Below are 16,427 nucleotides of genomic sequence, written 5' to 3'. Positions count from 1 at the left end.
GAAAGTAAGACATTGGCTGCTGCGCATATACAGTATCTCACAAAAGTGAGTACACCCCTCACATTTTTGTAAATATTTTATTATAACTTTTCATGTGACTTTTCAACACTGAAGAAATGTCACTCTGCTATAATGTAAAGTAGTATGCAGCCTGTATAACAGTGTAAATTTGCTGTCCCCTCAAATATAATTCAGTACACAGCCATTAATGTCTAAACCTTGGCAACAAAAGTGAGTACACCCCCTAAGTGGACATGTCCAAATTGGGCCCAAAGTGTCAATATTTTGTGTGGCCACCATTATTTTTCCAGCACTTCCTTAACCCTCCAATGGCAACCTGTGAAGCTCATGGAGTTCACCAGAGCTTCACAGGTTGCCATCGGAGTCCTCTTCCACTCCTCCATGACGACATCACGGAGCTGGTGGATGGTGGAGACCTTGTGCTCCCCCACCTTGTGTTTGAGGATGCCCCACAGATGCTCAATAGGGTTTAGGTCTGGAGATATGCTTGGCCAGTCAATCACCTTTACCCTCAGCTACTTTAGCAAAGCAGTGGTCATCTTGGAGGTGTGTTTGTGGTCGTTATCATGTTGGAATAGCCAGTCTCCTTAGGGAGGGGATCATGCTCTGCTTCAGTATGTCACAGTACATGTTGACATTCATGGTTCCCTCAATGAACTGTAGCTCCCCAGTGCCATCATGTCTTATTTCCCAAAGACAACTTCCAGATATGATGCTGAGCATGTGCACTCAACTTCTTTGGTCGACCATAGCGAGGCCTGTCCTGAGTGGAACCTGTCCTGTGAAACCGCTGGATGGTCTTGCCCACTGTGCTGCAGCTCAGTTCCAGGGTCTTGCAATCTTCTTATAGCCTAGGCCATCTTTATATAGAGCATCAATTCTTTTTTTTAGACCCTTAGATAGTTCTTTGCCATGAGGTGCTATGTTGAACTTCCAGTGACCAGTATGAGAGAGTGTATGAGCGATAACACCAAATTTAACACACCTGCTCCCCATTCAGACCTGAGACCTTGTAACGAGTCACATGACACTGGGTAGGGGAAATGGCTTATTGGGCCCAATTTGGACATTTCTACTTAAGAAAATCTTGTTGCCAAGGTTTAGACATCAATGGCTGTGTGCTGAGTTATATTTGAGGGGACAGCAAATTTACACTGTTAGACAGGCTGTACACTCACTACAATGCAGCAGAGTGTCATTTTTCATTGTTGTCACATGAAAACATAAAGTAAAACATTTACAAAAATGTGAGGGTTATACTCACTTTGGTGACATACTGTAGATTACCCAATATCATGTAACCGATTCCAGTATACCTATCTCTGTACTGTAGTTCCACTCATGTACTCAGGGGTGAGCCAAAGGTGTTAACTTGAGTGCAGGCATATATGACTCCTTCAAATCATATTACTGTTATTATTCTGTGTATACTAAACACATGCACTCGTTTGTGTGTGAGAATGTTTGTTTAAGTCACGTAAGACGGAATGTGTTAGCGTGAGTGTGAAAGGTTTTGTGATAGCATGGATGTGTATGTGTTAGAATGAGTGTGTACATGTGTGTTAGTGAGTATGAGTAAGTGTATGTCTGTTAGCATGTGTAAATTTGTGGGTAAAAAGTTTGTTTACGTTTACTATGTGTTCCATAATGTATACTGCAAGGAAGAAGGCACAAAAAGCTGTTTGGGGGCAATGATGGCACAGACAAGCTGTTTGAGGCCAATGATGACACAGACAATCTGTTAGGGGACAAAGATGGCATAAACAGACTGTCTTGGAGTTAGGAGGGCACTGATAATCTGCTTGGAGCAAAGGCACTTACAAGGTGTTTGGGGCAAAGATGGAGCTCACAAGCTGTTTAGCATGTGGTTTCTAGTTACGCCCCTGATACAGCGCCTTTTACTCCATTTAGCATGACTGCGGAGGGGATGACTGGGGGCCCTGCCCTGATTAGGGCCTAAGGCAGCACTAAAGTTAATTGCACCACTGATCAGAACATCATTCTCCTTATGTAGTAGAGAAGAGTGTTCTATTCCCAAGACTCTTTTATGTTTTGGATGCCTATTTGAATAGTGCTTCTTTTTAAATTATTCTTTTAAAATGTTAACCTTGTTTTTGAACTGCATTTCCTCATAGAGGTGAAGATACTGTCTGACTGCTGCATGGTAGCCCCTTTTTTTTTTAAAGGGGTAGAGTGAGTGTCTATATGTTAACATGTGTGTGTATGTGTGTGTTAGAGGAAGTGTATGTGGCATGAGTGTGGATATGTAAGCGTGTGTTTGCATGAATGTAAAAGTATGTCTTAGAGGGATTGTGTGTTAACATAAGTGTGTATGTGTAAGTGGGTTAGCACAAGTGTGTGTGTGTGTTAGAGGTAGTGAGTTAGCATGAGAAAGCATGTGCAAGTTTGTGTGTTAGTGTGTTAGAATGTGTTAACGTGAGGGTGAGTATGTGTGTCAGTGTAAGTATGTGTGCTTTAGCATGCATGTGTGCGTTAGTGTGAGAGTATGTGTGTAAATATGTGTGTGATTGTGTTTGTGGTCTGGGCAAGTTAATATAATTAGTGGAACGGAGACATAATGATGAAAGGGCCATTCAGTCTAAGGGTATGTCAAAACCGACGTACCAGGTAAGCCTAGAAGAGGGCCACCCCAAGTAGAGAAATAAAAAAAGAAAGGACAGATGAAGGAAGAGGTGGGGAACAAGGAAGCGCAAACGTGAGACGCTGGTAATGAAATACACATTGGGGGAGAGGAAGAACAATTACCAAACAGGGACCAGGCACTATTGTATGATTTCGTAGAGTTGCTAAATAACGCCCTAGTTATAATATGTGGGGCTGTGTTCAGATGCTGTTCTAGGCTAAATAGGCTCATTGAAAACCGGAACAGCAGGTGGCATTGCTGCCGCTGTTGGGTGGATTTCGAAAACCTCTGAAAATTAAAGAGAGATAGAGCGTCAGCCGCTATATACTGCACACCCGGCACATGACAACATACAATGGATAATTTGTTATATACAGATAACCAGGTAAGTTTACGCATGAACCACATAATGGGCACTGAAGATGGCTTGCCTTTATTGACAATCTCAGCAGTGGCCATGTGATCTGTAAAAAAAAAGTGACTATATCACCTTGTGCTACCCCAGACTACAGCAACACTAGAATATATATCATCTAAGTAATGAATAACCATGGGGCCGTGGCAGGAATACAGCAGGAGCCAACACAAGGTCTCAGCTAATGTGTCAAAGAGTTTCGGACTACTCTGAGAACCAAAAGTTAAACAGGTTGCAAAGTAGTATTTCTCCCTTCATATGATTGCACGCAGATGCCACTAATCCTGATGAATAGGTAAAAAGTTAAAAGTATCCCTCATATCTGCTTTCAATGATCAAGAGTCTCTCCCTGCATGGACTATGGCCTGAATAGCATCAGGGCCGGACTGGCCCACCGGGATACCGGGAAATTTCCCGGTGGGCCGGAAGGTCCGTGGGCTGGGCGGCCGGCAGACTAACCATGAAGACAGCCGCTGAGCGGCTGCAAATGCATTGAACGCCTCCCTCGGTGCCAGGGGCGGGCTGGGCAGGGGGGCAATTGCCCCCCAGGCTGCCCGAAATCTAATCAAAGCAGCCGCTTTGTGCTGATGCGGCCGGCCGGCATCAGCACCCAGCAGCCGTGTGCGATGGCCGTCTAGTGATGGGAGCAGTGTGAGGGGTAAAAGCTCCGCCCCCTCGCACTGACCTTTCAACCCTCACGCTGCTTCCATCACAATGCGGCCATCAGACTGCTGGGAATGTAATCTAAATGGCCGGTGCGTGCTGATGCCGCCAGCCGCCTCTGCTTTAATACTTTTTTTTTTTACTTTATATGGCAAGCCGATCGAGCTTACCATATAAATAAAAAAAAAAGTGTTAAAGTAGCTCCGGCCGGCGGCATCAGCACGCACCGGCCGTTTAGATTACATTCCCAGCGATGGGAGCAGCGTGAGGTGGAAGCTCCGCCCCCTCGCACTCAGACTGCTGCAGCACCGGATGTCAGGTCAGTGGCATCCTGTCAGCATAGAGGAGAACAGTGTGCAGCTACCAGGAAGTCAAGAGAAGTAGAAGGTGAGTAAAATAATGTATTTTTTGTACTGTATAATGTTTTTTGTATTTGTTAAAAACAAAAAAAATCGGCATGTGTCTGCATGTAAGTGTGTCCCCCTATATGCCACTCTGCCTCCAGAAATGCCTTATACCCCCCTATATGCCACTCTGTCCCATGATATGCCTTTTAACCCCCTATATGCCAGAGTTGCATATAGGGGTATAAGGCATTTCTGGATGCAGAGTGACATATAGGGGGTCAAAAGGCATATCTGGAGGCAGAGTAGCATAAAGGGGGTTAAAAGGTATATCATGGGGCAGAGGAGCATATAGGAGGATATAAAGCATATCAGGGAGGCAGAGTGGCATATAGAGGGCATAAGGCTTTTCTGGAGGCAGAGTGCCCCATGATATGCCTTTTAACCCCCTTCATGCCACTCTGCCTCCAGGAATGCCTTATACCCACTATATGCCACTCTGTCCCATGATATGCATTTTAACCCCCTATATGGCAGAATGGCATATAGGGGGTTAGAAGTCATATCATGGGACAGAGTGGCATATAGGGGGTATAAGGCATTTCTGGAGGCAGAGTGGCATATAGAGGGACAAAAATTAGCTGAGTGAGCCGTGGGCTGGGAAGTATGGCAAGCAGGAGTTTTGAGTCAAGCAAAATGTCTACAAAATAACGCTGTATCCTCCTGTCACGATCCGGGACGTTCCCGTCCCGAACCGCATCGCAGCCAATCACCCGAGTACCCACGGATAGCTGGTACTCGCTACCTACCTTCCCCGGTGCCCAATCTTCCGTGCCCGCGTCCGACGGGCACCCGTGGTTTGCTGCTCCCCATGCTTCCTCTCCAGGGTATGGAGGACGTGCGCGTCCAGAAAACTAGGACCCAGGTTCGTGGGGCCCTACACAATCCTACGAATAATCTCTCCTGTGGCGATTGAACTAGCGCTACCTCCTTCTATGCGGATTCACCCTGTATTTCACGTATCCCTATTAAAACCATGGATTGAGAATCCTTTTTTCCGGGTAGACACCCAGATCCTCCTGCTCCTATCGTCATTGACGAGTCTGATGAATATGAGATAGAGCAGATAATGGACTCCAGAAGATACAGGGGTCGTCTCCAGTACCTCATAAAATGGAACGGATACGAGGTGAAGGAAAATTCTTGGGAGGATGCCAGGGAAGTACATGCTGATGAGTTGGTACAGGACTTTCATTCCCTTCATCCTCAAAAACCAGGTCCCATGAGAGCCCGGAGGTCTCTCCTTAGGGGAGGAGACTGTCACGATCCGGGACGTTCCCGTCCCGTACCGCGGATAGCGTGTACTCGCTACCTACCTTCCCCGGTGCCCAATCCTCGGTGCCCGTGTTCCTCTCCAGAGTGCTCGGTTGTTGTTTCCGGCTGAGCTATTACCTGTACTGCATTATTCTCGTTGCTGATTCGGTTTGTTCCTGGTTATCCTGATATCTCCACTCCTGACCCGGCTTGTCTGATTACCCTCTTGTTGCTGACTCGGCTTGTTCCTGTTTATTCTGTTATCTCCATTCCTGACCCGGCTTGTCTGAGTACCCTCTTGTTGCTGAACTATTTGCTTGCTCCTGACTACGTTGACTTCTCCATTCCGGACCCGACTTGCTTGACTATTCTTTGGATTCTGTCCGAACCGTTCCTGCTGCTACCTTTTCTGCATACTGGATTCCTTACCTGTATTTACCTTCAGAAACGTTACACCTCCTGACTGCAGTCTGTAATATAATTATACTGAGCAAGTGTCAGGGCAAGCAGGTCGGGTAGGAGCCCAGTTGCAGGGGACAGAAAAGCAGGACTGGAATCAAAGAATAAAGGGGAACTGTAGTGAGGACAGGGGAAACAAGAGTGGCAAGGCACATGGCTTGGAAGCCCTCAGGCAGGGCACACGGCTTGGAAGGTAGGTAAGCCTGGGACACGCCAGGGTCTGCTACACAAATCAGGATCGAGAACGTAGCCAATGTCATACACAGGAAATCAGAACAAGTAAACAGATCTTTAGCTGAAAGCAGACTAACAGGGACCCAAGCCAAACAAATGCAGAGGCCCAGTCTGTAGGGCAGAACAGGTATATAAGGGCAGGGATAAACTAACATGGCTCAGCTGTCCCAAATAATTACAAAGGAGTGCTCCAGAGAGGAAAGGGTGGCCATTAGTGGCAGCAGGTAGACATGAGAATGAATAATTATCACATGGTCCAGGCTGGTAGCTGCCTTAGCGGAAAACGATCTGTGGTAATCATAAAAGGCATGACGCCCATATCTGCAACCCAGGTTGGGCTTCCAAATTGGCCAAGTTCTCATGAGCCAGGTCCACAGAACTAGATTGTCAAGGGCTGGACCTAGGAGGAGGAGACTGAGGACTAAACAGTAGGCAAAAAAGCTTCTCCTTGTTAATTCAGCCGTCAATTTGGGAAGCGCCCAAGCGCGTAGGGAAGGTGAGGCAGCAACCTCTGACCCTGGCGTGGGTGAGCGGGGAATGGAGTACCTATCCTCTTGTTTGATTGACTTTCAATAAATATATAAAAGGAGCCTAGTCAGATACCACAGGCCCTAGGACTTATCTAAAACTAACTCTAAACGAGCTCTGCGATAGAGCAGGATGAAAAATGTAGGGGGAGGCCGAACTAACTAGCTCGAGTGACGTAACCTTCAAACGAGGAGGGGATATTGCCTCAGGGTTTGGGGGGGTGGTCAACTGACTAGTTCAAGGAGGCAGACTAACTATGTGGTGATGTAACGAGATGTCAGGATTGCCTCCTAACTCACTAAACCTAAGGTTAAAAATCCTACAGAATTACCTGTTCCTATGTTTGGAAGAGGGTCCGGGCTTTAATGACAGGAAGCGACCAGCCAACAATGTAAATTTTTTATTATTATTGTTATTTACTTATTTAATTATTTTTGCAGAGAGTGAGAAAAAACCAGAGTACCTAAATTAGCAACAAGAAGATAAAACCAAAACTATTCTTCACCATTGGCTTGACCCCACTCTTCTTGTTTCATTCTAAGCTATGTCGTGGCTCACAGCTCAGACGGTGAAATTGACACGGACTGGGAAGTTGAACTTCAGATGATGGCACTATATAAAACAATAAATAATAATAATAGTAGTACTGAGAGACCTAACGCAACAAATACACAACCACATGACCTGGGAACTTAACCTAAATAAAGCACACCTGACAAAGGGTTAACCGCCTCATCAAAACCCCCCAAAACCTAAATAACATGAAACAATCGCACGGACAAGCTGTAACGTATAGTGAGTAACGTGAAGACAGACATAGCGAGGGAATGTAAACACGCTTAGGATAGGCAAATGAACCTCCATAAAAATGCAGACATTAAGCTAACAGTAGAATTCATATAACATAAAGATGTATTGCCAATGATATATTGTAATATAAGTGCATAAAGGCGAGTGAGCATGCTTAATAATGTGTAGTGCAAGACTAGTGGTACATAACATGTATCAGAATTGAAAGAGTTAAACAGGCTTGGGAAGGATTATGTTTGCACCTATGTAGCACCATGCATACACAAAGCAGTCTGTACCAACAACAGATCCCCATATAGACTCCCTAAATGAGTCAACAAACAAACAAGCAACAAGAAAACAAAGTATAACACGAAGGAGGGCGCCCCCCCCCTGAATAACCCGAAAAACCTGATTTGCAGGAGTCATTTGGCTTGTAATGGCTCGTGGAATGCAGAACTGCCACACTACCAATACTAGCCAAAAACCATGATGTCACTTCCGGAACTTCAGTGACATCACTTCCTGGACAGCATCAGCAAATGTGAGATGCTTCAACATAGCTGTGGGAGGAATTAATGTATAGTTCTAAAGTGTGATTATGTTGTCCTGTTACACTTCAGATGTTATTTGATCATGCTAGATGGCATCCAATTTCTATTGTAACTCTCTATGCAAAGCAGTGACACAGTATATGAGCATATGTAACTTGTCAAAAATTAGAAACATATTAAGTAACATTTTTAATGACACCCTTGAGGATTTTAAACAGCTGTTTGGATAAATGACTAGCAAAGATTCAACATATTTTTACATATATTTATTACAGCTGCTTGGATGCAGCAGTTGTATTACACAAGCCTAAATGTAAGAACTCAAAGCAATTCAAACATTAAAGATAATTCACACCGTTGTATAGTATAGTGTGTGTCTCAGCAAAAAATGAAAATGTAACATTTTTATTTGGGGCATTTTTGTACAAAAACAGCAAAACATGTCCCCATAATTAATAATTGGCAGGTTATTTGAAAAACCAAAAAAATATTTTAGGTCTTATGCAGAGGGCCCTGAGACAAGGGCTAATGCAATTTCTAAAGGAAAAAAAGAGCATCCATACAAAGAAAAGAGACAATTTAAGAAATTTCTTTTCATCTCTAACCACCTTAGTCTTCTAGCACTCACCGAAACATGGCTGACACACTCACACATTACCTCTCCTGCTGCTCTCTCTTATGGTGGCCTTCACTTCTACCACACTCCCAGACCAGGACACAAACAGGGAGGTGGTGTTGGCATAGTCCTCTCTCCTTGCTGCACCTTTGAACGTCTACCACCAATTCCCTCTCTCTCTTGTCTTTCGAAGTACACTCTGTCCGTCTTTTCTCCCCGATTGCTCTTCGCGTTGCAGTGATCTACCAGCCTCCTGGCCCCACCTCACATTTTTTTGATCACTTTGCTGCTTGGCTTTCTCACTTTCTTTCTTCCACCATGCCTACACTAATCCCAGGGGGCTTCAATATACCTATTGATGACCCATCCTTACCTGCCGCTTTCAAACTACTTTCACTCTCCTCCTCTCTTGGGCTCTCACAATGGACTAACTCCTAGTCATTCCTGAAGCATTGTGGCGGTCATCAAATCGATCTAGTGTTCTCCCACCTTTGTTCCACATCTCATTTCTCCAACTCTCCCATCTGTCTGTCTGATCACAGCCTGCTTATATTTAATCTTGACATATCACACACACCTTCTCTACTCAAGAAACCACCACAAACCTACCGTAACCTCTGCAACCTCAAAACTCCACAGCTTACAGATACACTACCGCCACTCCTCTCAACTATATCCTCCTCCTCCTGTCCTGACACAGCTACAGCTCAGTATAACCATACACTAGCCTCAGCCATAGATCACCTCTCTTTCCCATAACCCTAAACATCTATTCTCCACTTTTAACACCCTTCTCAAGCCTACAGCACCTCCCTTGCCCTCAGATTCTCTGCCCAAGAGTTTGCCACCTACTTCAAAAACTAAATTTACACCATCAGGGAAAACATCCTCCCCCATAGTGTAAATCATATGGTACCTCAACCTTCCTCCTCACCTCAATCCATGCTCACCATGTCCAGTTACACCCTTTGAGGTTTCCAAGGTCCTGTTGTCCTCCCACCTCAGCACCTGTCCCCTCGATCCTGCACCTTCACATCTCCTATCCCCCCTCTCTAGTGTCCTTACTAGACTTGGGCACCAGGGGGCTCTTCGTATTCGTCTTCGTGCTCGTCTTCGGCAAAAAAAAATCTTCGTATTCCGCGAATATCCGCCCTTTCCTGTCTTCTCTTCGGGCGAATAATCGTGGACATTGTTCGTGTTTGTTTTTTCCGTTTTTATAAGGGGTTAATACGGGGTTAACGCGTACTGCAGCAGCTCTGGTTGATGGCAGATGAGAACCCTGCTGGCGACCAATAGAGTCGCTCATACAGACTTTTAAACTCCTGGTGCCGTAACTTGGCCAGGAGAGACCGCTGGTCTCCCTGCTCTATCACTTAAATGTCCATACGAACGACCAGTAAAGTCGCTTGTACGGACATTTAACTGATAGAGCAGGGAGACCAGTGGTCTCTGCCAGACAAGTTGCTGCATTAGGATTTTAAAAGTCTGTACGAGCGACTCTATTGGTTGCTCGTACAGACTTTTAAAATCCTGGTGCTGTAACTTAACTGTTGCAGCAGGGAGACCAGTGGTTAAGGTGCTAAAGGAGTTAAGGGGCAGTGCGAGCGAGCCTATGGGTTGCTTGCACGGCCCTTTAACCTGCGGTAGGCTAGATGGGGAAGGGACCAGGGAGATTAGTAGACGAAGACGATCACGAAGATTCTTCGTGTTGTGTGTCTTCGTCTATGTTTTACCGCCGCTGTCTTCTCTTCTTCATGTCTTCGGAACAAAAACGCACTCTTCGTGTTCGTTTTCATGTTTGCCCGAAGACGAATGCTCAAGTCTAGTCCTTTCCCCAACCCTAACCCACATCTTTAATCCCTCCTTTTCCTCTGGTGTATTCCCATCCTCATTCAAACATGCCATCATCTCCCCCGTTCTAAAGAAACCTTCCCTTGATCCCACATCCCCATCAAACTTCCAAACTGCTGGAACGATTAACTTACAAACTTTCAAACTGCTGGAATGATTAACTTACAAACTTTTCAAAGAAACTAACAAACTTTCTCTCTTCAAACTCTCTACTTGACCTTCTACAATCCACTTTCTGTCCACAGCATTCAACCGAGACTGCACTCACTAAAATTACTAATGACTTCCTCGCAGCTAAAACAAAAGGTCTTTGACAAAACAGCCTTTGACACAGTCGACCACCCCCTCTTCCTACAAACCCTCCATGCTCATGGCATCCGTGTCACAGCTCTTTCATGAATAAAACAGAAAGGGTAAAAGTGCTAGAAAGATAAAACAATTAGTAGTAAAATAAGTCTTTAAATCTTGGTTTGAATAGTCTTTCTTTTGTAAAAAGTTTTGTAAATGTACAGCCGCAGACTGTGCAGTGCACAGGGGGGTAGTGGTTGCACTTCGCACGGTTTTATGATCCCCACCAAGGATATAATGGTAGTAGATGGTTTTTCGGGATAAAAAATATATAAAAGAGTAAAAACAGGCCCAGGAGCAAGAATAACTGGAAGCTGCTGTTCACCCTTGTATCAGAGTCATACTACATGCCTTTGTAAAACATTGTATCCCACCAAGAACCTACAACTGGTTAAGGGAATAAGAGCAGGAATCCTTTATCAGAGGAAAAATATTATTTTATTTAGTTTGCGGTGGGCAACAATTCACTAATGACTGAGGGCATTCAGACAAACCACCCAATAAAGCGTGACGAATAGATAATATTAGGGCTGCAACAACTAATCGATTATTATCGATTATAAAATGAGGGTTTTTTCAGAGCAAACGCTCTGAAAAATCCCCCTCATTATATAACCCGTTGAGTCTGACTCACCGTCTCACAGCAGCAGCTCCTACTTACTCCCCCTCCCTGTAATCACTGTGACAACTGGCCCCGCCCCTTCCTTCTCCAGGCCAGAACCACATGGCTGTGACACTCATCTAACTGTAAGTATATGTGTATATATATATATATATATATGTATATATGTATGTAATATATATATATATATTTGGGCTACTGAAAGTTAGGGGAGGTGGGGGTTAATTTAGGGGCAGTTATGGTTAGTGGGGTGTTTAGGGTTAATTTAGGGGCAGTTATGGTTAATTGGGTGTTTAGGGTTAATTTAAGGGCAGTTATGTTAATAGGGTGTTTAGGGTTAATTTAGGAGCAGCTGTGGTTAATGGGGTGTTTGGGGTTAATTTGAGGCAGTTGTGGTTAATGGTGTGTTTAGGGTTAATTTAGGGGATGCTGTGGTTGATGGGGTCTTTAGGGTTAATTTAGGGGATGCTGTGGTTAAGGGGGTGTTAAGGGTTAATTTAGGGGCAGTTATGGTTAATGGGGAGTTTAGGGTTAATTTAGGGGAATCTAAATCCTGGGGGCAGTGAAGTGACATATCTGGGGGTATAAGGCATATACAGTATATAAGGCATATGTGGGGAGGGCAGTGTGGCATGTCTGGGGAGGACGGAGTGGTGTATCAGGTTGTATATGGCATATCTGGGGGTAGAGAAGTGGCATGTCTGGGAGGCAGGGCGGCATGTCTGGGGAGGATGGAGTGGGGTATCAGGGGATATCAGGCACAGTGGCAGATGTGGGAGGCAGCGTGGAGTGGCAGATGTGGGAGGCAGCGTGGCATATGTGGGAGGCAGCATGGCGTGGCATATGTGGGGAGGGCAGGGTGGCATGTCTGGGGAGGATGGAGTGGTGTTTCAGGGGGTATAAGGTGTATCAGGCACAGTGGCATGTGGGAGGCAGCGTGGCGTGGCAGATGTGGGAGGCAGCGTGGCGTGGCAGATGTGGGAGGCAGCGTGGCGTGGCAGATGTGGGAGGCAGCGTGGCGTGGCAGATGTGGGAGGCAGCGTGGAGTGGCAGATGTGGGAGGCAGCGTGGAGTGGCAGATGTGGGAGGCAGCGTGGAGTGCTGTGGTAGGCAGCGTGGCATATGTGGGGGGGCAGCGTGGCATGTCTGGGAGGCAGCGTAGCAAGCCTGGGCTCAAATGTGCATATATTGGGGGGCTGGTTGGGAAATAAAGACAAGAAATTTATTATCAAAGTTTTTTATTCTGCTGTTTGTATTTAACATCATTTGTTTATTAAATTATTTTAAATAAATGAAAAATTTACATTCATTTTTTTTTATCCGATTAATCGATTAATCGAAAAAATAATCGGCCAACTAATCGATTATTAAAATAATCGTTAGTTGCAGCCCTAGATAATATACAACCCTGGGGACAGAAATCAAAGCACAATGCCAGGGCAGGGCCAAGGGGAGAAGAAGTGCCCACTTTCTCTTTATTACTCTATGGGAAATGGTGATCAATGATAGAAGAGCTATGAGTAATGAGACCAAGGAGAGGAAATCCTACATGCTTCATGTTGATTTATGTGGAAGGTTTAATCTCCAAAACATATTGGGATGGAGGGTCTTCAAACATCTCCCAAATATTTTATCCCAGGACTCTTGGATGGTTATGATTGACCTCTGGGATGTTTTCCAGTTTATCCTCAATGGAGATTACTAATACTGCAATGAGGTGGCTCACCTAGACTGAAAGTGATATGCTGCATCATTTACTTAGACACCTCCTGGTCATCAACCCATCCAGGAAGATTGTCTCTGTTTCGTTGTAAACTTTGTTGAAAAATCAATTTTTACACCTTCTCAGTTGATCCATTTTTGGAGTTGATTCCCTGGGTTTTACCTTAGGGATCAATCCACAAAAATGATCCTGAATTAAATTGGAGATCTCGAGGCTGCTCATGGTTCCCAAGCGTTCTCTTCTATTAGAGGTTGGATCATATTTGTCATGTCCTCAGCTGGAGTTAATTGGGACATTGTTGAACCTGGCCAATTCAATGTACCCCATCAAATCATACATTTTTAAAAAGTAGACACATCTTGGGCGTTTAACAAGCGAGAATTGTTTAAAGATATAGCGCTAATTTTAGGACTTGCTCATAAAAATATTATATATATATATTATTTTTTGTACATTTTTTTTATGTATTTTACTAATCACTTTGTGATTAGAAAGGTGGGCTCCATTGACTTGCATGGTTGAATGCAGTACCATGGTTGTATATATAAGGATAAGGGGGAGGTTTTTTATTTCCCATGATATCTGGACAGGCGGAGCCATCTCTTACGCTACCGGAAAGTGAATACATTCTCAAGTCAAAATGTTACTTCTAAAAATAGTGAAATGCTCTACTCACTTATAAGATACTAGGTTAGGAATACTCCTGTAAGTATACTAGTCTCCTGTTTGGTGTCTGGGAGATTTGATTAACTAAAGTGTGTACAGCCCTATGCATGGAATTATTCTATAAGTAGACAATGGGTTTTTGTAGAATACAATATATATGGATACATATGAGACAGGTCCAATGCAAACACTCTATATTTAAAGTGTCCAGGCACTGCACACAGTACATTGTGATGGAGGAGACTTCACTACAGCTGTTCTGGCAGTGTGCTTTTGCACAGTTTTTGTTGCGATCTTTGGAAAACAAACTGAAAGACTCAGTGGAGAGGAAGTTTCCCTCCTACCTCTATTGGTCGCTCGTATGGACCTTTAACTCCTGGAACAGGGATACCCCAGGCCAAGTTCCGCCGTATAGAGCCGCTTTTACAGAACTTTAACTGCTGACGGCTAAACTCCGCCTGGGGTGACCACTGGCTCCCTGCTGGCGACCGCTTTTGTCGCTCATACAAACTTTTAACTCCTGAGCGCTGAACTTGACCTGGGGAGGTTCCAGGAGTTCAAGGTCTGTGCGAGCGACTCTATTGGTCTCCGGCAGGGAGCTCCTCTGGTGACACAATTGGCAGCTCACACGTACCCTTAACTCCAGCATTCTTGCTTCTCTGTGCACATCCACAAAAGGGCGGAGCCACATTGACAGCCTCTATCCTGTTCTCAGTGGAGAGGGTGTGGCTGGTGGCGCCAAACTTTTGGGAAAGTTTACCAGGAGACCATATCCACAAAGAAGCGGATGAAGAAAGAAGACACAAAGAGTAGCGGATGGAAAAAATAATAAAGAAACCAGAAGAACGAGAAAATGTAAGAGAAGAAGTGGAGCTGTACAGAAAGCAGACAGGGACATGGAAGCAGCTGGCTGAAAATATAGGGAGGCATTTAGAGAGAACATGATGAGAATGAATGAGACTGTGAGACAATGTGAGTGTAAGAGAGAGTAGATGAGAGTGTGAGAGAAAGTAAGTATGTGTGATAGAACCAACAAAATTCTAACGAAAATTCTAAGCTCTTTACTCCATTTTCTTTTGTTTTGTTTGGGGGTCCCTTCTCATTTTATGGGATTTGTATGGATGGACGAAATTATCAAATTTCGTTAAAATTGGAATTCGTAAAAATCTAGTATAGTGTACTTTGAAGTTTTATCTAGAGTTCCCATACGTGCAGAGATGTCATCAAATACAATGGGACAGGTTCCCTACCACCCACCTCATATCTTAGTGGAGCTGGTAGCTGCACCGATTTTTCCAGTAGCTCCACCTCCGTGCTCTGTATGTCATCTGCTACTAGGTGCCAGCACATGACATCATTCCCTGGTGGAACTCAATAGGAGTGGTTGCACAAGATGCAATTTAGGAAGTGTTAAGTGAGGCTGTGTCAACAGCTCCACACTCCTCCACTGGACTAAGGTGAGTGTTGAGGGGACCTAAAGGACAGTTGCCATGGAGCCCAAAGGTACATCTGGACCTAGGGCAACTGTCCCTTTTGCCCATATGAAAAACAAACCTATATGTATATTATGATAAATTACAAGGTCCTGCTGAAGCTGCTCATACCCCTGGATCTTGTAAAAGGAAAGGTAAAAAAAAAAATCTGATTTGACATTTAAGGGGAGAGTAAATGTAAAAATGAGTAGTCAATGTATTATAAAACCATATGAACAAAAGATTTATCTGAACACGTTGTGTACAATATGAATGTTTTTTTATTTATTTTTTAAAAGAACATTCACTCTGTAAAAGGATAATCAGCTTAGATTAAGCACGATAAAGACTTTGATAACTTTGGTAACTTCCTGTATTCCATTATCCAAACACTACAGGCCCTCATCTCAATATCAAGTATTTTGTGAATAATGGTTGTGTTATTAGTCACAAACAATCGCTCAGTGAGTTCAGCCAAGGTAATGCTATTATTGGCTGTCTTTTTTTTTTTTTTTTTTTAAGTATGTTTCCCAGCTTAAGAAATAACTAAAGCTGTGCCTGGTCAGTGATAAATAGTACTCAAACAGACTTTATTATTTCAATTTTCTATGATACTATTCAGCTCTTTTCTGTCTAAAAAGAAGGGTATACGATTATAAGTTAAAGACACATGGCTTTAAACGACAGTGAAAGTCCCATTTTTAAATAAAAAGCACCACTCTCTAACAATTAAAAAAATACATTATATTTCTTAGGAACTAAGGACATCACAGCAAGCATTGCCATGTGGCAATGATTTTAAGGAGTGTATGAGAGTGAGAGTGAATGTCGGAGGTCTGGCTTGTTTTCTGAGATTTGTACGAATCACCAAATTTACCAATATTCAGTAAACAGTATTGCAGCTGAATAAGTAGAACAATATCCAAGAAATGTCCCTGGCCACCACCAACATTCCTTAATTATGTTTTCCTGTTGGTGAAAATAGTTAGAAGCAAGACATTGGAGACAAAATAACAGACTAAGGCGGCAGGAAGTTGTGAAAGACGTTTTATTTATAAAATATATGGAATACACAACTTGCTCAATCAATCGCACAATGCAATCTTTGGATACAATTTGGTCAGTGTAGTCATTGGCAGAAACAGAACATTGAATAGGGATTAT

This window comes from Spea bombifrons, chromosome 6 (genome assembly GCF_027358695.1).
Source record: "Spea bombifrons isolate aSpeBom1 chromosome 6, aSpeBom1.2.pri, whole genome shotgun sequence".
NCBI classification, from domain to species: domain Eukaryota; kingdom Metazoa; phylum Chordata; class Amphibia; order Anura; family Pelobatidae; genus Spea; species Spea bombifrons.
The sequence above is the reverse complement of the archived record's forward strand: the minus strand, read 5'-3'. Positions refer to the sequence as shown.